General features: G+C 44.4%; 1 long non-coding RNA gene across 2 annotated transcripts; it reads right to left on the bottom strand.

The window, feature by feature from the left end:
- Positions 1-1,073: 1,073 nt before the first annotated feature.
- Positions 1,074-20,690, bottom strand: LOC117503128. Of its 2 annotated transcripts, none has more exons than XR_004558493.1 (3): positions 20,608-20,687; positions 10,499-10,508; positions 1,074-1,085 (listed from the first exon to the last, which is right to left on the bottom strand). It is a non-coding gene; the product is annotated as an uncharacterized LOC117503128 (long non-coding RNA). The 2 variants fall into 2 exon arrangements; XR_004558491.1 differs by lacking the exons at positions 1,074-1,085; positions 10,499-10,508 and adding exons at positions 14,080-14,091; positions 17,396-17,399 and having other exon boundaries at positions 20,608-20,690.
- Positions 20,691-21,140: the final 450 nt, after the last annotated feature.

The following is a 21,140-nucleotide window of genomic DNA, read 5'->3' as shown; positions in this document are numbered from 1 at the left end:
AAACCATTGATAACTTTAGAGAAAATACCAAAATGATCGTCTCTCTTTTAGACATGTAGCATCTGCCCCATGGGAAACATGACTTACTTGCTGAGGGAGAAACATGGCTGGAAGAAGGTCCGGAACTCCGGATGCTCAATACTTGGCCCAGCTTCACCAACAAAGTGCTTGGAATAGATGTATTTGTCCTTCTTGACATGTTTGTGGGAGAAATTTGGTCAACCACAAGCACAACGTTTTTCTTTTCATGCCCCGCCACGAAAAGCACCCAATTTTTTGTGAAACAGTTTTTTCATTTTGCTATCCATAATTTTCCCCTTCTCCTAACTCTAACCATAACCATAGAGTTAGTGTCTATACCCTCCCCTAACCCCCATACCCCCCTTTCACCCCACATTTTGTGCCCCTGTCACGAAACGAATTTGTGCCCCCATTACAAAAAACACTCCATTTTGGTACCCCGTCATGAACCCATAGATTAATGTACTTTTCGTAACTCCTATAGTGAGAGTGGAGCACATTCTGCAAGTCAATTTTGACTCGGCTGTTACTGTGATCTAATTTTTTACTTCTTTTAATAGTCGAGGTGCTTGAAAAATACATATAACAAATAATAGACGGTTCCGTCTTAGACGCTTAAGCATGTAACAGTTGTAATACACCTATCATGACATGGACACCATGTACCTCTGTAGGAGGAATGGCGGGGCAACTGGTTCACCAGGCCTTCACAACATAAATAAAAATTAAACTCACTTTCAGAACAGCTGCAGGTGCATGTCACAGCACAGGGCAAACACCAGCAGGAGCTGCAAGCTGTGGTGACCACCCTCTCATCCTGGCAGCACCGAAGCTGCCAACATCAGCTTACAAATTCCTTGTCCACCACAAGATATAATTCCCATATGGCACTACGCCCCGCTGCATGTCAAGGCACGTAACATGTGATCGCAAGCTCCACACAGTCCGAAGCATTGAGTGATTGCCAGGGCACACACATGAACCATGGTGTGGACCTCATATCCTGGAGAGAGGACAGGCGTGGGGCTCTATCATCTGCTTGAATCGCTGCTCTTGTGTGTGAGCTCCAATCACTTGATCACACCACGGGTCCTGCATGAGGCTCCCTCATCTGCTCGAACCTCTGTGCGTGCGTGAGGCTGGCACACATGTTCACTCAGCTCTGTGTGTGTGCACATGCTCACAGCTGATCAAACCACTGTGCGTGCATGAGGCTGGCCCACATGTTCACTCAGCTGCATGTGTGTGTCCTCATGAACAGCTGCTCGAACCACTGTGTGTGCGTGAGGCTGGAACACATTGGCTCAATTGTGTGTGTGCTCATAAACAGCTGATCGCTTTGCTGCACGTGAGTGAGCCATGCGTGAGTCTGGGTAGTGCATCCTGCTGCCGCCAAACAGCTGATTCCCTGGTGGGTAAGGGGAGGGGGGTGTCCAACTGAGGGGGGGGGGCACATGCAGCAGCTGGTGTGTTAATATCAGGACCTACCTTACCTCTCCTCTGGTTTCCATATTTCATCCAATATATAGACTGATGTGTGTCATTCAGGGTCCTCTGTTCATGGGTTCACTGCACTGCAACGCGGACTGGTGGGTATTAAAGGTAATAACGGCTGTGGGTGTGCACGTCAGTGATCAGATGGCCGTAATGATCCAATCACATGCACTGCATGCACTACAGTGATGTGATAGTCAGGGGACCTTAGTTTACATGTAATCAGTCCATGGAATGACTTGTCATTCGACACCCAGCAGTGAGACACAGCAGGTCTTCCAAAGAGTGGACCACAGCACTTGCTCTGCCATGCTCCACCCCTTGCTTGCCTTCCACCCAGACCTCAGAAGGTGATCGGACCACGTAAGTACAGGTGCATTCTGCATATTCCTGCTGCTTTCTACCGGCATTGCGGGGTTTTGGGCTGTGTTGTGGCCCCATCTTACCTGCACTCTGGCCATCCGTACTGTGTTCTGGTCACAGTCTACCTGACGTTGAGAGCTGCTGTGTTCCAAACAGTGATGCGCGTTACTCTAATCTAACCACTTTTTTTGTAACGAGTAATCTAATGTGTTAATCTTTCCAAGTGAGTAATCAGATTAAAGTTACTTCTCCAAGTCACTGTGCGTTACTATTATTTTTGCGTCGTGGGTCGACAGCAGCATTAAACTTGGTCCGTGGGCAGGGGGTCGGGGCTCTACTGAACTGCCCACTTTAAGCGAGCTGTGAGCTTTTCATCAGCTCCGACTCGTCCTCACCTCTTAAAGCGCGGTGAAAACAGCACACCTGCACTGAGCTCTACAAAGTCATTTTTATGCTTTATTTTTCTCCTTTATTTAGAATTCTGAGCTGAGCCGCTCCGTATCGTACTCATTAAAAACAGCTGATCCTCCGCGACGCGTCAACAACTAACACTATTTTCCACTCAAATGCACCTAAACTCTCTTTCTGAGGACCACATGATGTGAAAACACAATAAAACTTTCTTACCTGTAAATCTGGTCATGTTTTCTGCATAAATAAATGTTATCCATTCTTTGTGCTCAAACGCCAAAGCAGGGGCAAATCCAGATGGAATGGAGGCGTGGGGCAGGGATGTGCCCCCCTCCCAACACCCCTAGATTAAAGGTCCAGTTTTGAAGCCGTTTTTTTTTACTACAACTACTAATACTACTTAAAATAATAATAATTTTGACAAGTAAAATGTTTATAGAGAATTTAAATGTTAGAAAAATTTAATAGTTACATTTACAAACAATGTAGGTTAGAAATTGCAAGTTTTACTGTTACAGTGCTGTCAACAAAGTAACTGTGGCAACACTGGTTCCAAATGTGCATAAATCATTTGAGCTGGTTTCGAACCACATTATGGGTATTCGACTGTATACGAATGCCTGTCCCATATGAATGTGGCTGGAATTCTGACTATTTTCCCCCATTTGGGCTGATTCATGCTCTACTTGTGTGACGGGTCCTTATGGATGTTTACGGATGATCTCTGTATAGCCATGTCAGTCATTAACTGACACACACACACACACACACATACACACACACACACACACACACACACACGCTTGCTGTGAGATCAATTACAGTGCTCTTTGACTAATTAGGATGAAATACGCACAGCTGACATGAGCAGAGATTTTGAGAACTACTGTATAAACCTCAGATACTCAGAAAGAGATGAGTGGTTTTATCAGAGTATCTGAATACTATATGACTTAATGAACTCTGTGTATTTCCAGGAAGAAGCATTAAGAAAGCCACAGTGACTCTTCTGTCATGTAGTCAACAATAACACACACTGTATTAGTATATCTGCCAACAATCTTAGTGCTTTGAGTTTACAATTCATTTTCAACAACTAACCACCGTCCCACAGACTCACTCTCCCAACCACCCGCTCATCTATAATTTTACTGTACAAACGTGATGCTTTTACTAGCACATGGAATATAGTCAAATCACAGCAAAAGTCATCTCCAATCAGGAAGCACAACACACAAAGAGTAATGTTGAGACCTTAGCCACCCCAGCTCATTGGGCTGGTTGATTTGCAGACCGATCAAGTTTTATTTTCAGTAACAGAATGCAATTTGAGATGAAAACATAAGCTTTGGCTTAATGTCAGTACACAGTATGTGGAAAAACAAAGGGTGCAATTTCATACTGCACCTTTATGTCAGCATTTGTCCCATATGGCCCACTCCACAGTGTACAATCCACTCTTTTATCCCTCCTTGTGTTTCTTATAAACAACCTTTTTCTAGCCAGTTGTCCCAAATCATCATGAGATGAGTGAGTCTGCAGTTTTTCCTTCCCCTGATAAATCACTTTTGCCTTACAACTAAATTCTGGCAACTGCACCTAACTAAATCAAATATGTCATAAAATATATACTGTACAGGATGTCAGGGCAGCATGTGATGTGCTGTCAGTGTATATCAGTAAAATGTTGGTCCTGACAGCATTTCTCCTTGGTTGCACATACCATTGAGATGCATTAGAAATCAGATGCTAGAACAACACTGAAAACCTCTTCTTCTTTTTTTAAATCAGCAAATAGGACACTGTGAAGCCCCGAGAGTCCTGTCTCAGTCAGCAAACAAGTCAACACTCAGGCCAGTCTGCAGGGAGGAGGTTGTTTGTTTGCATTAAGAATAGAAGAAGCTGCACTCACCATTTCTGTTGTCTCCTGGTGTTCCTCTCTTGGGCCCTCAGGTCCTCATTAGTACTCCTGAGGATGCGGCTGAGTTGCCCCAGCAGGCGATATCATCACATGGCAATGCATTATTTGTGTCATATTTACATACAGTATGCTTAGGAACTATTGCATAGTCACAGGTACATGTCCAGTAAATATGAGGCGAAACCTGTCAAACACGTTGTTGTTGTCTGTCCGCTGTCCTTGTCTCTGTCCTGACTGTTAGTTGTTGCATTTTCCTTATTTTACACTTTAGCCTTGCTTGAGTTCCACTGTAGTTTACATCCATTGTTCCTTTGTTTTGTACTTGGTCCGTTTTTTGTTCCCGTTTAGATTGGTAATCATTTGTCATTTTGTTTTATGTACTGTTCACCCCACAGTTCTTTGTGGTCTGATGTTACACTCTGTCTCTTTGTCAATCCCTGTGTGTGTTTGTAGGAGTGGTCCTGTCATCTGGTGTTCCTCACAGCTGATTCTCATCACAGTCACCTCACCTGTTGCTTGTCATTTCATTACATGCCACTATTTAAGTCTGACACATTTGTGCCTTCAGCTGCTGGGTTATTCTGGTTCATCTGGTCCCTTTATGGTAGCAGTTAGTTCTGTGTATCCCCTTGTCCCTGTGCTGCTGCCAACTCTCCTCCTTTGTTCCTTATAATTTGGACTGTTTTGGACTCTCATTATCAACTTCAGCTTCAGTAAATAAACTTTTTACTTTTTACTCCTGCTGGTCTCGGTCTGCATTTTTGGGTTCAATCCTTCTGGAATTATAACAGGTGTCAGCAATAATGTCACATTCACCCACAGACACACAAACACACACACTATGTTGCCAGGGTGCTGCTGAGCAAGGTGCTCAACTGAGCAACTTTGTGACCATGCTCAAAGACACCATATATTTTTCAAATAGTATTTATTGCATATCTGGTTCAAATCTTATCTCACTGATTGGCTACCCATATTTTTATACATCAAGTGACCAAATCTGATCTCTATGTCTGCGCGGCAGTCCTCATTTGCTTTCTTATCAACACTGACTGCTATAGTAACTACGAGCCAGACTCGTGGAAATAGTCACATAGCTGCTGTCCAGTGTCATATGCTGTTAACCTTTCCAAAAGCTGTGGCTGACCTGGTAGAGTCCTGGTCTTTAGTGCAAGCAGTCTGGGTTCGATTCCACGGCCGTCCCGGCCACAAAGGTCCTACGGTCACAACTGGCGTTCTTGACAGGATGTGGGTAGTCACAGAACATGCTTAAATGCACCTGTGACTTCGGGACAAAGTCAAAAATGGTGGGGAGATATGTAGAAAGATGAAGTCCGGATTGAAAAGATGTTCCCGCTAACTTGGCTAACGGAGAATTCCCCTTTGGCTGACCTGGTAGAGTTCTGGTCTTTAGTGCGAGCAGTCCGGGGTTCGATCCCACCGCCTTCCTGGCCATAAAGGTCCTACAATCACATTAAGTTTATTAATCAAACATGTGACATGAGGTATGCTGTTGTGCAACAGCTGGAAGATGCACCTGTGACTACTATAAAACACTGCTATAAAGTCATGTATCATCTGGCTACTGATCCACATGACCTGTGACCTATGGTGATCTTGACTGGTCTTCACAGGTTATAGGCACACTTATTGCTAATAAACATTAATAATAAAAAGTCACTTGTCACCTTTTGATTGCTCACATGATCTTTGATGTTTTGTGATCTTCACAGATCCAGTGGTTACAATGGCTACTTGGAGGAATTAGTAAAAGACACACCTATTGTTGCTTTTAAACACTAATATGAAGTAAGACAAGACAATTCTTGTAGCTGCATGTACAGTGCCACCCAAAAGTATTGGAACACTTGATATTTCACACATTTATATTTGTTTATGCCATTTCAAATACAAAAAAATAATTTCTAAAATGATCTTTTAAGTCAAACTAAAAGCAAATTTCTACAACTTCATATAAATTAATTAAAAATATAAAAGCCAAGATGATGGGTTGCATAAATAATAGAATGATTTGGTATAATACTTGTAAATAATCTGTTTTATTGCCAGTTTTCTTTAGGCAAGTCACAGAATGGATACATGAACATTTCCAAGTCACTGAATATGTCTTGGTCTTTATTTACATCAATTATGAAGAAATACAAACAGTATGGCACTCTATAGTAAACTTAAATTTAATTTATTTTCATTTATATAGCACTAAATCATAACAAAGCTGCCTCAAGGTGCTTCACACAAGTAACGTTTAACCTTACCAACCCCCCAAGCAAGCACACAGGTGACAGTGGTAAGGAAAAACTCCCTCTGATGATATTGAGGAAGAAACCTCAAGCAGACCTGACTCAATGTGGTGACCCACTGCTTGGGCCATGCTACCAAAAAGGTTTACAATACAGAACACAACACAACAACAATGGATGAGAATCTGTGTGGAACAGATAGTTCTCAAAAACTGAGTGACTGTGCAAGAAAGAGAAAAGTGAGGAAAGCCACCAAGACACCAGGAAGAAGTCGCAGGCTTCTCTGGCTGTGATTGGAGAAATTGTGCACAGTGCAAGCTTTGCATTTTTTATTTTTGTGTATTTTTTGTACTGGAAATGGCATAAACAAATTAAAAAGTGTGAAATACCAAGTGTTCCAATACTTTTGGAGGGTGCTGTATATATGTATGTATGTGTGTGCATTATGCTGCAGTGCCGAGGAGTAGAGATGCTGCTGAGAGTGAACTTGAGTAACCATTGAAAAAGAAAAAACAAATAAAACAACTAAAGCAGCATGGACTGCAGATAGGTTCAAGGTCCCTGATTGCGAGAGGAATGTAGTGCACCTGAGATGAGTTTTTCCGCTCCATTTCCCATCAGATCATCTCATAGTGGTGCAAGTTAATGACTGATACATGCAGGCTGAGCAGCAGACTGTCACAGATCTTGCAGTGTGACTGGAAACGTTCATGAAGTCATGGCACATGGTCACTGGAACAAACGCTGTAGTGTATTGATTTTCATATTTACTTGGCATGTTTCAGATGGCTAAACAAACAGCATCATGCAGGAGATCAATGAGCTTTTTTACCCGGCTAATAATGTGCATGCAGCGGTGAGAAGATCGCAGTGACAGCAGGATAACATCAGCCAGACAGGCTCCCCATTAGCCCGGCCACTCTTTGGACAGAAGTGAACATTGTGTGCTTTTCCCTTGCTCCACTGCCGCATCGATTGGCAGCGACACCCAAAACAAAGTCTGTTTTAAAGATAGAAACTACTGTTATGTTTCTAAAAAAATATGTGGCCAACTTCCCAAATTTTTTGTTTCTGTTATTTCTTCTGTTTGCACAAGACTTTATGATATCCGTATACAGGCCATTTTAACAGACAAAATATATTTTCATCTTTTCTTCTGAATTTTGTTTGTTTAATCCAGATAATGTTAACTTTGAATGCATGGAATCAACCTATGTGGATAAAATTTAATTAAAAATGTATAAAACTGAGAATATCACACTGCTACAGTTCCAGTGCAGTACCATTACTGTGATCATCTTCTTTTGACCTGGTGAGTCCAAAAGCAGTCTTGTTGGGTACAAGGTGATCTGATGTCATATTCAAATTAAGTAATGTCTGGGAGCATGCACTAGCGACATGGATACACCACACCATGGAACCACCGGGGGGGTTTCAGGCAGCCAGTTATGATCCGGAGGGCATTGTTAATGGCTGTATTGACCTTCTTAACATGTGGGCTTCTGCTCCAGGTTGGAGCACAGTACTCGGCTACAGAGAATACAAGAGCTTGTAGGAGCCTAGCAAGAATAGCGCCAGCCAGCCTACGGCGAGAGGCTGCTACCCTCGCTCTGGCAAGGAAAGCCCAGGTACACGATTGGCACCTCCTCCATGACACCACAACCAAGGCAACACCACCAAGCAGACTCAAGTCCCACCACCCATACAACTAGGCCGCGCAAGAGATGCTTACTTCCATCTCGGAGGATCTGACAACCAAAGCCTGGCTGGTGGCGGCATGGGAGCAGGAGTGGGAGTCCGCAGGACATACACGTCTACAACCATTATGTCCCAGATCCTAGAGATGGCGTCATAGGAGAAGACCTCCCTTGCCGGTAATGGACCCTCCTGAACCGCCTACGCACAGGGGTCGGCTGCTTCAAAGCGTCCATGAAAAAGTGGGGCCTAACAGACAGGGCAGCATGTGAGTGCAGGGAGCCTGAGCAGACTGCCAACCACATTATCACTGCTTGTCTCCTGCACAGACCACTTTCAGAGGCGTACCTTTTCTGAGAGGGACCTGAGACGAGGGTGTGGCTACACGACACAATGCTGGACATATGATGAGGATACACGAAAGAATAAGACGGAACTACCTTTGGTCCTGTGTGACAACCACCCAGGCATGGTCCATTTCCATCTCTTGAGAGTAACATTTATCCATCAGAGCCGGGTGAAATGTGCAAGTCTCCTTGGACTTCTAGCCACTGGGGTCCTCAACACTGAGGCACCTGGTAGCTGGATCATGCACTGAGAAATGCTGTTCAAAATTCAAAGTATTTGGTTATTGATGAGGGAAAATCATGGATAAAGCCTTCAAATTAGACTTAAACTCTCAGCCTGCTGGATATGAGGCAACAGCATTGCCATGGCACCACTATCAAGCACTAACTACATGGGCCACAATGACAACAACCTTTTCTAATTTTTCACTCAAACCATAGACAGTTAGTTATGCACGCAGAGAGTCACACAAGACACGCAGAGAGGTGGGCCATGGAAATGTTCATGTGTCCATCCCCTGGCTTACAGTGCATGCAGAAAGTATTCACAGCGCTTCACGTTTCCAACATTTTGTTTTGTTACAGCCTTATTCTAAAATAGATTAAATTAATTTTTTTTGTCAAAATTCTACACACAATACCCCATAATGACAATGTGAAACAAAGTTTTGAGATTTTTGCAAATTTATCAAAAATAAAAAAAATAACTAAGAAATCACATGTACATTACTATTCAGAGCCTTTGCAGGAAGCTCATAACTGAGCTCAGGTTCATCCTGTTTCCACTGATCATCCTTGAGATGTTTCAACAGCTTAATTGGAGTCCACCTGGTGAAAACTCAGTTTATTGAACATGATTTGGAAAGAAACACACCTGTCTACGTATAAGGTCCCACAGTTAACAGTGCATGTCAGAGTACAAACCAAGCATGAAGTATGTATGGTAGAGTGTATGTGTATGCTACCATATGCCTTTTACGAAGGAGTGGCCAGACAGAAGCCACTCCTTCGTAAAAGGCATATGGTAGCCCACCTGGAGTTCGCCAAAAGGCACCTGAAGGACTCTCAGACCATGAGGAACAAAATTCCCTGTTCTAATGAGGCAAAGATTAAACTCTTTGGTGTGAATGCCAGGCATCACGTTTGGAGGAAGCCAGGGTACCATCCCTACAGTGAAGCATGGTGGTGACAGCATCATGCTCTAGGGATGTTTTTCAGTGTCAGGAACTGGGAGACTAGTCAGGATTGAGGGAAACATGAATGCAGCAATGTACAGAGACATCCTGAATGAAAACCTGCTCCAGAGCGCTCTTCACCTCTAACTGGAGCAAAGGTTCATCTTTCAGCAGGACAATGATTCTAAGCACACAGCCAAGATATCAAAGGAGTGGCTTCAGGACAACTCTGTGAATGTCCTTGAGTGGCAACGCCAGAGCCCAGACCTGAATCTGATTGAACATCTCTGGAGAGATCTGAAAATGGTTGTGCGCCGACACTCTCCATCCAACCTGATGGAGCTTGAGATGTGCTGCAAAGAGGAATGGACGAAACCGCCCAAAGATAGGTGCACCAAGCTTGTGGCATCATGTTCAAGAAGAGTCAATAAAGTATTGAGCAAAAGGTGTGAATGCTTGTGTACATGTGATTTCTTAGGTTTTATTTTTAATAAATTTTCAAAACTTTCAATAAAACTTTTATCATGTCATTATGGGGTGTTGTGAGTCAATTTTTTCAGGGGAAAAAAAAAGAATTTACTCCATTTTGGACTAAGGCTGTAACATATCAAAATGTGGAAAAGTGAAGTGCTGTGAATACTTTCCAGATGCATTGTATCTAAAGAACACTGGCTGTAAAAACGATGATTTCATCCTTAGAATTAGAATGCTTGTCCAATTATTTATGCTCTTTGAAAATGTCAACACTATAAGCACATGACCGTTTGTTTAATTTTGTCTTTATCGTTTGATGGTGTATAGAAACAAAACGGCTAAAATACTGTTATGGTCCAAATAGTTATGGACCCAACTGTCACATGCTTTTCGTGATATCAAAGCAAAGTGAAAGATGTGCAAGTGAAGACATGATCGGTGTGTGTGTGTGTGTGTGTGTGTGTGTGTGTGTGTGTGTGTGTGTGTGTGTGTGTGTGTGTGTGTATGTGTGTGTGTGTGTGTGTGTGTATGTAAAAACACCTTGGAGATGGCAGACCAGAATGACTAACTGTACATGGGTCTGGTAGAAAGCAGAAATAAGCATCCAGTCTCTAGTCATGGAACTTTCTGTGGCTTATCGGCACTGCAGACACGTTACGTTTTGCCATCAGTGACTCATTTTGACAAGAGTGACAATTTTGCTGACAAGCCAAGCTAGCTGTTATCCAAGAGATTCAGAAGGAACTGAGTGGAGTCCTATCATTCCCTAAAGCCCAAGCTCAAAAGTTGAGCATCTGTCCTCCTTCAGAAGTTGCTGCCCAACCAGTGTGTAAATATAAGCCTGGAATTGAGATTCTGAGCTAAAAATGTGTTGTTTTGACCCATTATTGACTTTTTGTAAGGCTTTTAAACAAATGGTAGTGAAAAATTTGAAACAACATAGTCTGCACTAAATAACAATACCTGTGGCAGTGGTGGGCACAGTTCCGCTAATCCGCTAACTACCAAAGCTAATGTTTTCATTATCGGATTAGCTTTTTAGATAACTTTGAAAACCATCAGCGAACCAATTCGCTTCTGATAAATTTAGGTCTGATCATTTTTAGACCGCTAACATATTTTTGCAGGCAGAGTGAATAAAGCTTAACCGTTAAAAACATTTGTGAAGTCTGAAATAAAAAAAATTTAGTACCTGCCAGTTAAATGTTTTGTAGCAGACAGACATCTCTATCCTCTGCATGGAGAGGAGTGCTGGTTACAGGAGAGAAAGGAAGTGAAAGGGAAAAAAGATCATTTTGCTTTACACCATACACACTCACCGGAATATCAAGCAAGTCATCAACAGGCATACAGTTTTATCTTATGGTTAAAATTTTAACCAAACTAATTGTTGTGTGTTGGGGGGTTTGGCTGGACATTTTGGTGTTCTTTTCTTTTCTTTGCTCTCCAGGTGGTATGCAAACTGATTTATTGTCTGTGGAGAAGGTGCTGGCAGAAGAGTCCTTCACCCTCATCAACGTGATGTGCAGCACCTGTGGATGGTGCTCACGTGCAACCTTAAAGACTTTCAGCTGAAGCAGATAATGAGATGGCGTTCTGCATTTAAGCCATGTGTGATTCAAGCAGAATTGCCGGGAACTCGACCTTGTGACGTTCGTTTGTGAGACGCTGAGGACCGCGCCTGGGTTTGACACATCGTGCCTGTGAAGGAGGACGGGTGAGGGACACATGCTGTCAGCACACATCAGAGGTGATTTGATTGTCTGAATAATTGTTAACAGTAACTTGGTATTTGTTATGCAGTATATGTGAACATTGATGAGAAATGTGCAGCTCGCTTCTCACGACCGTGGCATGCGGACTGATGATCCTCCACCTGTTGTGAGAAGCTGCTCATTTATATAAAGCTTAAATTCAGACCTGAATGTGTTGCTGATAGTGTGTGCCTTTGAAGGATATTAGTTGTAGCTGCTGACTTACCTCACCTTTCCTATTCCTTCGCAGAGTCGGTTTGTCGTGTCCACCTGGGGGGTGTTTGGCGGTGAATGTGGGTCCAGAAGCGCTGGGCTTCGATCCTTTTGGGCGCTGGAGAGCGTGCCGTCCTTCACTCCGCCAGACAGACGCATTTTTATGTTTGTACACTTTGTATTGCACAGAAGGGGGGAAATAAATTGTTTTGTTATTGGAACCGCTTTCTGGCTGTTTTAGTGCTGGGTTCCGTCAGACGCAGGTCCGCTCCTGAACCCGCGTCGGCACATAACAGTAGTTCCCGGCCATTCTACAATGGACCCAGCGGCAGAGGCGGTTCCATTTGCCGAAAGAGTTCAAGAACACTTGGAGAAAATATGGGAGCAATTACAGCATCTCGCAAACCAAATTAAACAAACAGATGCCCGCGTTATGGAGCTTGCAGCGCAAGCCGTTCCGCTTCCTGCTGCTCCAGCTACGGCATCATCGATACCGGTGCAGATAATTCCGTCACCCAGAGATTCGGCTTCCGAACTGATTATTTGTCGTCCGGAGCTTTATGCGGGAAACGTTGAAGCCTGTGCTCCGTTTTTGATGCAATGTTTTCTGGTTTTTGCTTATACCATTGCCCAACGGTTGCTGAATCTCAGGCAGGGGAGGCGGAGTGCGGCGGAATATTCTGTGGATTTCCGAATTTTTTCTGCTCAGTCCGGTTGGAATGCCGCAGCATTAAGCGGAGTGTTTGTGGATGGTTTAAATGATCCATTAAAAGACGAGCTAGTAGTCCGTGACGAACCAAACGCTTTAGATGAGCTAATATCTTTGGTGATTCGTCTAGATGATCGGATAAAGGAGCGTGGACGCGAGAGAGGGCGGCCATCAGAACGGGTTTTTTCATCTCGGGGCTTTCCCCGACACAGGTCTGGGCTGCCTCTTCTTCGCCCCACTGAGACTCCTCTGACGGGACCTCTGGCTCCTCTTGCGGATGAGTCCATGCAGCTCGGACGAGCTGAAGTCGCTATATTGCCCCGTCATATAAGCGTCAAGAAAAATAGTGGTGACGTATCTCCAGGTGTTCTGGGACAGGCAAAATAATACACACAAAAAAGAAAAAAAAATTGTTTGGGCTGATGGTTTTTTTTTCTGAAAGGGGTTATAAATTGTTTGGGGATTCAGAGGCGTTTCTGGTGGAGTGAACGACAGGCGATTCGAAGCCCGTCTGGGCTCAGTTGATCGTTGGTTTTTATTATTTGTATTTAGGTATTTTCTGTTTGGGTCTGGGGTCGTTTTGTTTTGTTGTTTTTTATTTCCCTACTTCCCTAACCCCAACCTCACTCGCCCCAAGACCGTTCGTCTTGTGGGTTGTGGGGTGGTGCAGGTTGGTCACGCTGAGCGTTCTCAGAAGACCTCTGCACCTAGGGGGGGGTTGTTAGGGGCGTTTTTTCTGGTTTGGTTGGGGCCCGGTTCCACTCCAGCCTCGGTGGGCCTTTGTACCGTTCATCATTGGTGTTGCCGGGGTGTGGTGCAGCGGGAACATACCTCAGTCAGAGGGGTGGGCCGATCTGTTGCCGTTCGCCATTTCGGTAGTTCCACCCCTCCCGATAGGCTGGGGTATGGTCGGGTTGGGGCACCGGACGTATTTCCGGTTTTCCGCTGCGCCTTGGGGTTGGGGCCGGGTTAGTTTTTCCTGTTCCCTTCCCAGGCTTGATATTTTGTGCCGTTCGCCAAAATTGAGCCGCCGAAAGGCTTTGGGAGGGATCTGGGGTCTTTCGGGGTGCTGGGGAAGGTAACAGGGTTTATCGGTTGTTTTATTTGCCCCCGGGGTTGTTTAATGTAGTCCTCCGGGGGTTGGACTTTGGTGTTTTTTGTTTCCTTCCAGGTTCCACCTCCAGGGTTGATGGGACGGTCCTCTGGGGGGGAATTGGCTTGTGGGTGTTGTGTGGGCCGCTGAAGAGGAGGTACTGCTGGCCCACCACCACCAGATGGCGCCCTGCTTGAAGTGCGGGCTTCAAGCACGAGAGGGTGTCATAGCAACTGGGAGTGACAGCTGTTACTCGTCATCAGCATCAGCTGTCACTCATCCACATCATCACCACCACCTTAAAGGCCGGACTGCAACTCCACCTCCCCGCCGAGAAATCAGCTACCATTCAGGTAATTTTCTCTGCTGACTCAAAACATTAAGTATTAATCTGAACTTCTTTGCAGCCGTTTTCCTGGTGTGTCCTTATCTGTGGGATTGGCGTTTGGTGTGATCAGCGACGGCTTCACCTCACACCCCAAACCAGATAAGTGGTTAAACAGGAGCTGCACAGGAGCTGTGTGATTGAAGGTGGAGGTGCTCCCTCCTAACTAAACACTGACTGTGGGATTACTGAGTGTGCGAACTCACACTCATCAGGACTGTCTCTGTTTTCTGCCAGCAGTACCGGGTCTGACTGCTGAAGACAGTGGCCACCTGGGGCGCAGGGCTTGGCGGCTCCGGTGTTCTTCAGCTCCGTTGGTGGTGGAAGCTGTGTGGGGATCCGGCTCTTCTCTCGCCAGGCGTCTTCTATCGTCGAGCCTGCCCACATGTCACCTGGTGTATGATTGACAGTCCACCATATTGTTATTGTCTGTACGTCGTTGTGCGATTCACAACATTAAATTGTTACTTTTGGCTTATCCATTGTCCGTTCATTAACGCCCCCTGTTGTGGGTCCGTGTCACAACACTTTCACAACAGTGGGGCCGACTACCAAGTGTGGCCGGGTCTGGGGTTCCTGGGTTGTGGGGAGGGTGCCTCCTGGGGTTTGATGGTACGGTCCTCTGGGGGGCGCCGTTGCTCCATGGGTACCTGGGGACCTCTGTGGGATTCCGGCTTTGGCTATTTCTCCTGGAACTGGCGGTAAAGGCCTTCTGGTGGGTGTTGGGCTCTGCAAGTCGTTCTGGGGGGGGTTGTTTGTTATTTTTCTTGGTGCATTTATGTTTGTATTGTGTTTGTGGGGCTGTGTTGGGCTTTTTCATTTGGGAGTTTTTTCTTTTCTTCCCGGGGTTGGATGGGACGGTCCCCTGGGGAGGTTTTAGGTGGGTTTTATGTTTTTCTTGTATGTTAGGTTGTACTTGGGACTCTTTTGGGGTTTTTGTTGATGCCAGCCGGCCTACCAGCTGCGGTGCCCTGTCCTGCTGTCTGTGGTGGACCTTGGGAGCGTTACGCTGTCTGCTTCCTGACGAGGATCCCGGAGGGAGGTGTTGTTCTCGGACCTGGTCTGTTCGGTCGCCGGGAGGCTTCCCGTTAAAGGGGGGGTACTGTTGTGTGTTGGGGGGGTTTGGCTGGACATTTTGGTGTTCTTTACTTTTCTTTGCTCTCCAGGTGGTATGCAAACTGATTTATTGTCTGTGGAGAAGGTGCTGGCAGAAGAGTCCTTCACCCTCATCAACGTGATGTGCAGCACCTGTGGATGGTGCTCACGTGCAACCTTAAAGACTTTCAGCTGAAGCAGATAATGAGATGGCGTTCTGCATTTAAGCCATGTGTGATTCAAGCAGAATTGCCGGGAACTCGACCTTGTGATGTTCGTTTGTGAGACGCTGAGGACTGCGCCTGGGTTTGACACATCGTGCCTGTAAAGGAGGACGGGTGAGGGACACATGCTGTCAGCACACATCAGAGGTGATTTGATTGTCTGAATAATTGTTAACAGTAACTTGGTATTTTGTTACGCAGTATATGTGAACATTGATGAGAATTGTGCAGCTCGCTTCTCACGGCCATGGCATGCAGACTGATGATCCTCCACCTGTTGTGAGAAGCTGCTCATTTATATAAAGCTTAAATTCAGACCTGAATGTGTTGCTGATAGTGTGTGCCTTTGAAGGATATTAGTTGTAGCTGCTGACTTACCTCACCTTTTCTATCCTTCGCAGAGTCGGTTTGTCGTGTCCACCTGGGGGGTGTTTGGCGGTGAACGTGGGTCCAGAAGCGCCGGGCTTCGATCCTTTTGGGCACTGGAGAGCGTGCCGTCCTTCACTCCACCAGACAGACGCATTTTACGTTTGTACACTTTGTATTGCACAGAAGGGGGAAAAATAAAATTTTGTTTTTGGAACCGCTTTCTGGTTGTTTTGGCGCTGGGTTCCGTCAGACGCAGGTCCGCTCCTCAACCCGCGTCGACACATAACACTAATTCCAGACAAGTTGTTGTTGTTCATTCGGCTGCTACCGGTTCTGTTCAGGGTCACCACAGGGGATACAACCAGATCCACATTGGTAAATGGCACAAGTTTTATGCCGGATACCCTTCCTGACGCAACTTCAGTTTTACCTGGAGAAACACACACAGCCGCTAGTGTTCCAAAGAGGTCTCCCATCCAAGTACTAACCAGATCCTGCTCTGCTTAGCTTCTGAGGTCTGATGGGATCAGGCTGACACAGAGCAGACCGGCTGCATAAACTAATTCCAGACAAGTAATTTAAATTAATGTCATGTCTGGCATTTTATAAAGTGAAAATATCAGCTATAGGTTTTAGTTTTAAAGTAATGCACTATTTTTGAAGGTTTCAATGTTTGGACACACATGCTGCAGTGTATTATGGGTAAAGTTGCATGACAGGAGAAATGCATTGAGACGCTCAATGCATTCAGGCTGCACTTTAACCACTGCACATGGACAACAGCATTAAACTCTTTGTATATTGTGCCTGGAAGAGAACAGAGGAGGGGAGCAAAGAAACCGTGGGGGACAGAAAATATGATACGAAAGATGGACGAGAGGAGATGGTGGAAAAAAGTGAACACAGAGAAAGGAAAGAGGATGTACAGAAAGTTTAACAATGAACTGAGAAGAAATACAGATGCAGCGAGAGAAAAGTATTGGGAGGAACAATGCAAAGAGATAGACTTGGAAAGAGCTGGAAAGATTGACAAAATGTACCAGAGGGTGAAAAAACTGACCTGGAAAAACAAGAATCAGTCAATGAAGACCATCATGAGTAAGCAAGGTGTACTATTGACAGAACCAGAGGAGATCATTGAGAGGTGGAAGGAGTACACAGAGGAGCTCTACAACAAAGAAGAGAGGCCTGAGCAAATTGAGATGGAAGAAGAGGAAGAGGGAGAGAGGGACCAACTTGGCCCGGACATCTTGAAAAGTGAGATACTACATGCCATACAAGAACTGAAGACCGGCAAAGCAGAAGGCGAAGATGGCATCCCAGCAGAGCTGCTCAACGCACTGCAAGATAAAGGAGAGGAGCACCTTATCACTCTGTGCAAAACCATATACAATACTGGATCATGGCCTGAGGACTTCCTGCGCAGTATCATCGTGCCACTGCACAAGAAACCCAATGCACAGAGATGTGAATAACATTGAACACTCAGCCTCATCTCCCATGCATCAAAGATCCTGTTGAGAGTAATTAACAACAGACTGAGAACCAGAACGAAGGACTACATTGGATGGGACCAGTTTGGATTCCGGAAAGGGATGGGAACAAGAGAGGCAATGGCCATCATGAGAATATTATCAGAACGTAACATTGAACACAACCGAGATGTTTATGTTTGTTTTGTCGACTACGAGAAGGCATTCGATCGGGTGGACTGAACGAAACTGATGGCCGTTTTGAAAGACTGGGAACAGATTGGAGGGAGAGGAGATTGATCAAAGTCCTTTACATGGGACAGACGGCAACAGTGCGAACTGACCAGGGGATGGCTGGACCATGTATCATCGGAAGAGGAGTGCGACAGGGCTGCCTACTGTCTCCGCTGCTTTTTAACATCTTTGCAGAGACAATGATGAAGGAGGCCATGGAAGGATTGGAAGAAGGAGTGAAAATGGGAGGACACTTGATCCAAGCTGTGAGATTTGCAGACGATCAGGCAATGATAGCGAACACAGCAAAAGGACTCCAGACCATCATGACAAAGCTAAATGAGGTGGTGGAGCAATACGGAATGAGAATAAACAAGACCAAGACGAAGGTAATGAAGATTGGGAAAGGTGAATATGAGCAGCTGCAGATCAACATCGATGGCCAGGTACTAGAACAAGTCCAACAATTCAAATATCTTGGAAGCCTGCTCACAGATGATGGACGTAGCGAAAAAGAAGTGAGGAAAAGAACTGCTATGGCAAAAGACGCGTTCAACAAACATCAAGCGCTACTCACTGCAAAGACCAACCAAAACCTGAAGAAGAAACTAATCAAGACTTTAGTTTGGAGTGTACTCCTTTATGGCTCAGAAACCTGGACATTGAAGAAAGAGGACATGAAGAGACTAGAGAGCTGCGAGATGTGGTTTTGGAGGAGGATGGAAAAGATCAGCTGGAGAGAGCACGTGAGAAATGAAGAAGTACTGAGGAGAGTTGGAGAAAAGAGAAGCCTAAAAGTTACAATCTGGAAGAGGAAAGAGCGATGGATTGGCCACATCATGAGATCAGAAGGAATGTTAAGAACAGTGCTGGAGGGGAGAGCAGATGGAAAGAAAGGGAGAGGAATGAAGAGGTTGGCAATGCTGGACAACATACAAGAAGGGCGTGGCTATCACATCATAAAGGAGATGGCGATGGATCGAGAGAGATGGTGTGCGGTTGTGCATGCTGGACGTGCCCAAGAGCAGACCACCTAAGAAGAAGAAGATATTGTGCCTAAAACTCTCGTGAATATATTCTCTGGTTTTATAGATGTTGTTATTATGTTTGTTTTATGTAAACATGCCAGAAGGAAGCTCAGGTTGTGAGTTGTGATCGTTTCCTGTTCATGTCATTTTGGGGGAAAGTGAAGTTTGCTCTTTAACGTCCTGCTTATTGTCCTTTACAACACTGTCCTCTTTGTTCCAGAGTAATATATATAAGAGATCTGAAATTTGGTTTGCGTTTATTAAATTCAACGCAGATTAAACATAGCAGTCTATTGAGATATCCCATAATCCTTTGCACGCCAGAAAGTTGCTGCGGTCTAAACCGCAGAGAATCCACACAACAACAATTGTAAATGAACATTATACAACCAAAATATACATTTTTATGCTTTTCATCATGCTAATAAGAGGCTGCTGCAACTCAAAAGCCAAGGTGATTTATTTTCACACAAAGAATCCTGCTTTTAAACTTAGATAAAACTGAAGTTATTGTACTTGGCCCCACAAATCTTAGAAACATGGTGTCTAACCAGATCCTTACTCTGGATGGCATTACCCTGACCTCTAGTAATACTGTGAGAAATCTTGGAGTCATTTTTGATCAGGATATGTCATTCAAAGCGCATATTAAACAAATATGTAGGACTGCTTTTTTGCATTTATGCAATATCTCTAAAATCAGAAAGGTCTTGTCTCAGAGTGATGCTGAAAAACTAATTCATGCATTTATTTCCTCTAGGCTGGACTATTGTAATTCATTATTATCAGGTTGTCCTAAAAGTTCCCTAAAAAGCCTTCAGTTAATTCAAAATGCTGCAGCTAGAGTACTGACGGGGACTAGAAGGAGAGAGCATATCTCACCCATATTGGCCTCTCTTCATTGGCTTCCTGTTAATTCTAGAATAGAATTTAAAATTCTTCTTCTTACTTATAAGGTTTTGAATAATCAGGTCCCATCTTATCTTAGGGACCTCGTAGTACCATATCACCCCAATAGAGCGCTTCGCTCTCAGACTGCAGGCTTACTTGTAGTTCCTAGGGTTTGTAAGAGTAGAATGGGAGGCAGAGCCTTCAGCTTTCAGGCTCCTCTCCTGTGGAACCAGCTCCCAATTCAGATCAGGGAGACAGACACCCTCTCTACTTTTAAGAATAGGCTTAAAACTTTCCTTTTTGCTAAAGCTTATAGTTAGGGCTGGATCAGGTGACCCTGAACCATCCCTTAGTTATGCTGCTATAGACGTAGACTGCTGGGGGGTTCCCATGATGCACTGTTTCTTTCTCTTTTTGCTCTGTATGCACCACTCTGCATTTAATCATTAGTGATCGATCTCTGCTCCCCTCCACAGCATGTCTTTTTCCTGGTTCTCTCCCTCAGCCCCAACCAGTCCCAGCAGAAGACTGCCCCTCCCTGAGCCTGGTTCTGCTGGAGGTTTCTTCCTGTTAAAAGGGAGTTTTGACCGTTGGGGTTTTACATAATTATTGTATGGCCTTGCCTTACAATATAAAGCGCCTTGGGGCAACTGTTTGTTGTGATTTGGCGCTATATAAAAAAAAAAATTAATTGATTGAATTGAAAGAATCTCAAAGTGACAAAAAGCCACACAGTGAAAAAAACAAATGGGGCTGAGGGTACAGAGTCCAAAAACAGAGTAATACGAAAAGAAAACCAAAGACTGAATAAACACGGGAAATAGGAAAACTGTCAAACCTAAAATAATCATGGAGAAACATACACAGTAACCACAATTATCACAGTGACTTTATTGGCACAGAAACACAGTGAGGGTTTAAATACCAAATGAACTAATCAGTGATAGGTGTAAACAACTCAGGAAATGGAGGAAGGACGAATACACGTGAATCTAACTGAACATAAGGTGACTGAAAACAAAACCCAAATTTCAGAGTAAATAGAAAATAAAACCTAACAATAAACACAATAGCAAAATTACAACAGAAGAAGTAACAAAAACAAACATGTAAATCCAAGTGCAAAACTACACAAACTAACGTGGAACTCAACCCGTGCAAAAGTGGAACAGAGACAGGACTAACAAGAAAGGATACTCTCAGATAATTACAAAACCATAACTAAAAACTCATACTAGGAACATAAATACATAATCACAAAGAAAAAAGTGGGCACAGTGCTAACAGGGGAAAAAATAAAACATGATCACTACGGAGACTTCATGCACGAACATGGATGACTTGAGACTGGTTGTTTCATTTCTTTGTTTTGTGTTCTGGGATTTTGCCTGTCTTTAGTCAGCACACGCAAACAGATGACAGCCACAGACTGTTCATGACAACTGTATTAATCTCCAGGACAGATGGGATCCCATTGTGTGGACATAATGCACAACAGTGCCAGCAATACA

The sequence above is a fragment of the Thalassophryne amazonica genome, chromosome 2 (genome assembly GCF_902500255.1).
Source record: "Thalassophryne amazonica chromosome 2, fThaAma1.1, whole genome shotgun sequence".
Classification (NCBI taxonomy): Eukaryota; Metazoa; Chordata; class Actinopteri; order Batrachoidiformes; family Batrachoididae; genus Thalassophryne; species Thalassophryne amazonica.
The sequence above is the reverse complement of the archived record's forward strand: the minus strand, read 5'-3'. Positions and strand labels throughout refer to the sequence as shown.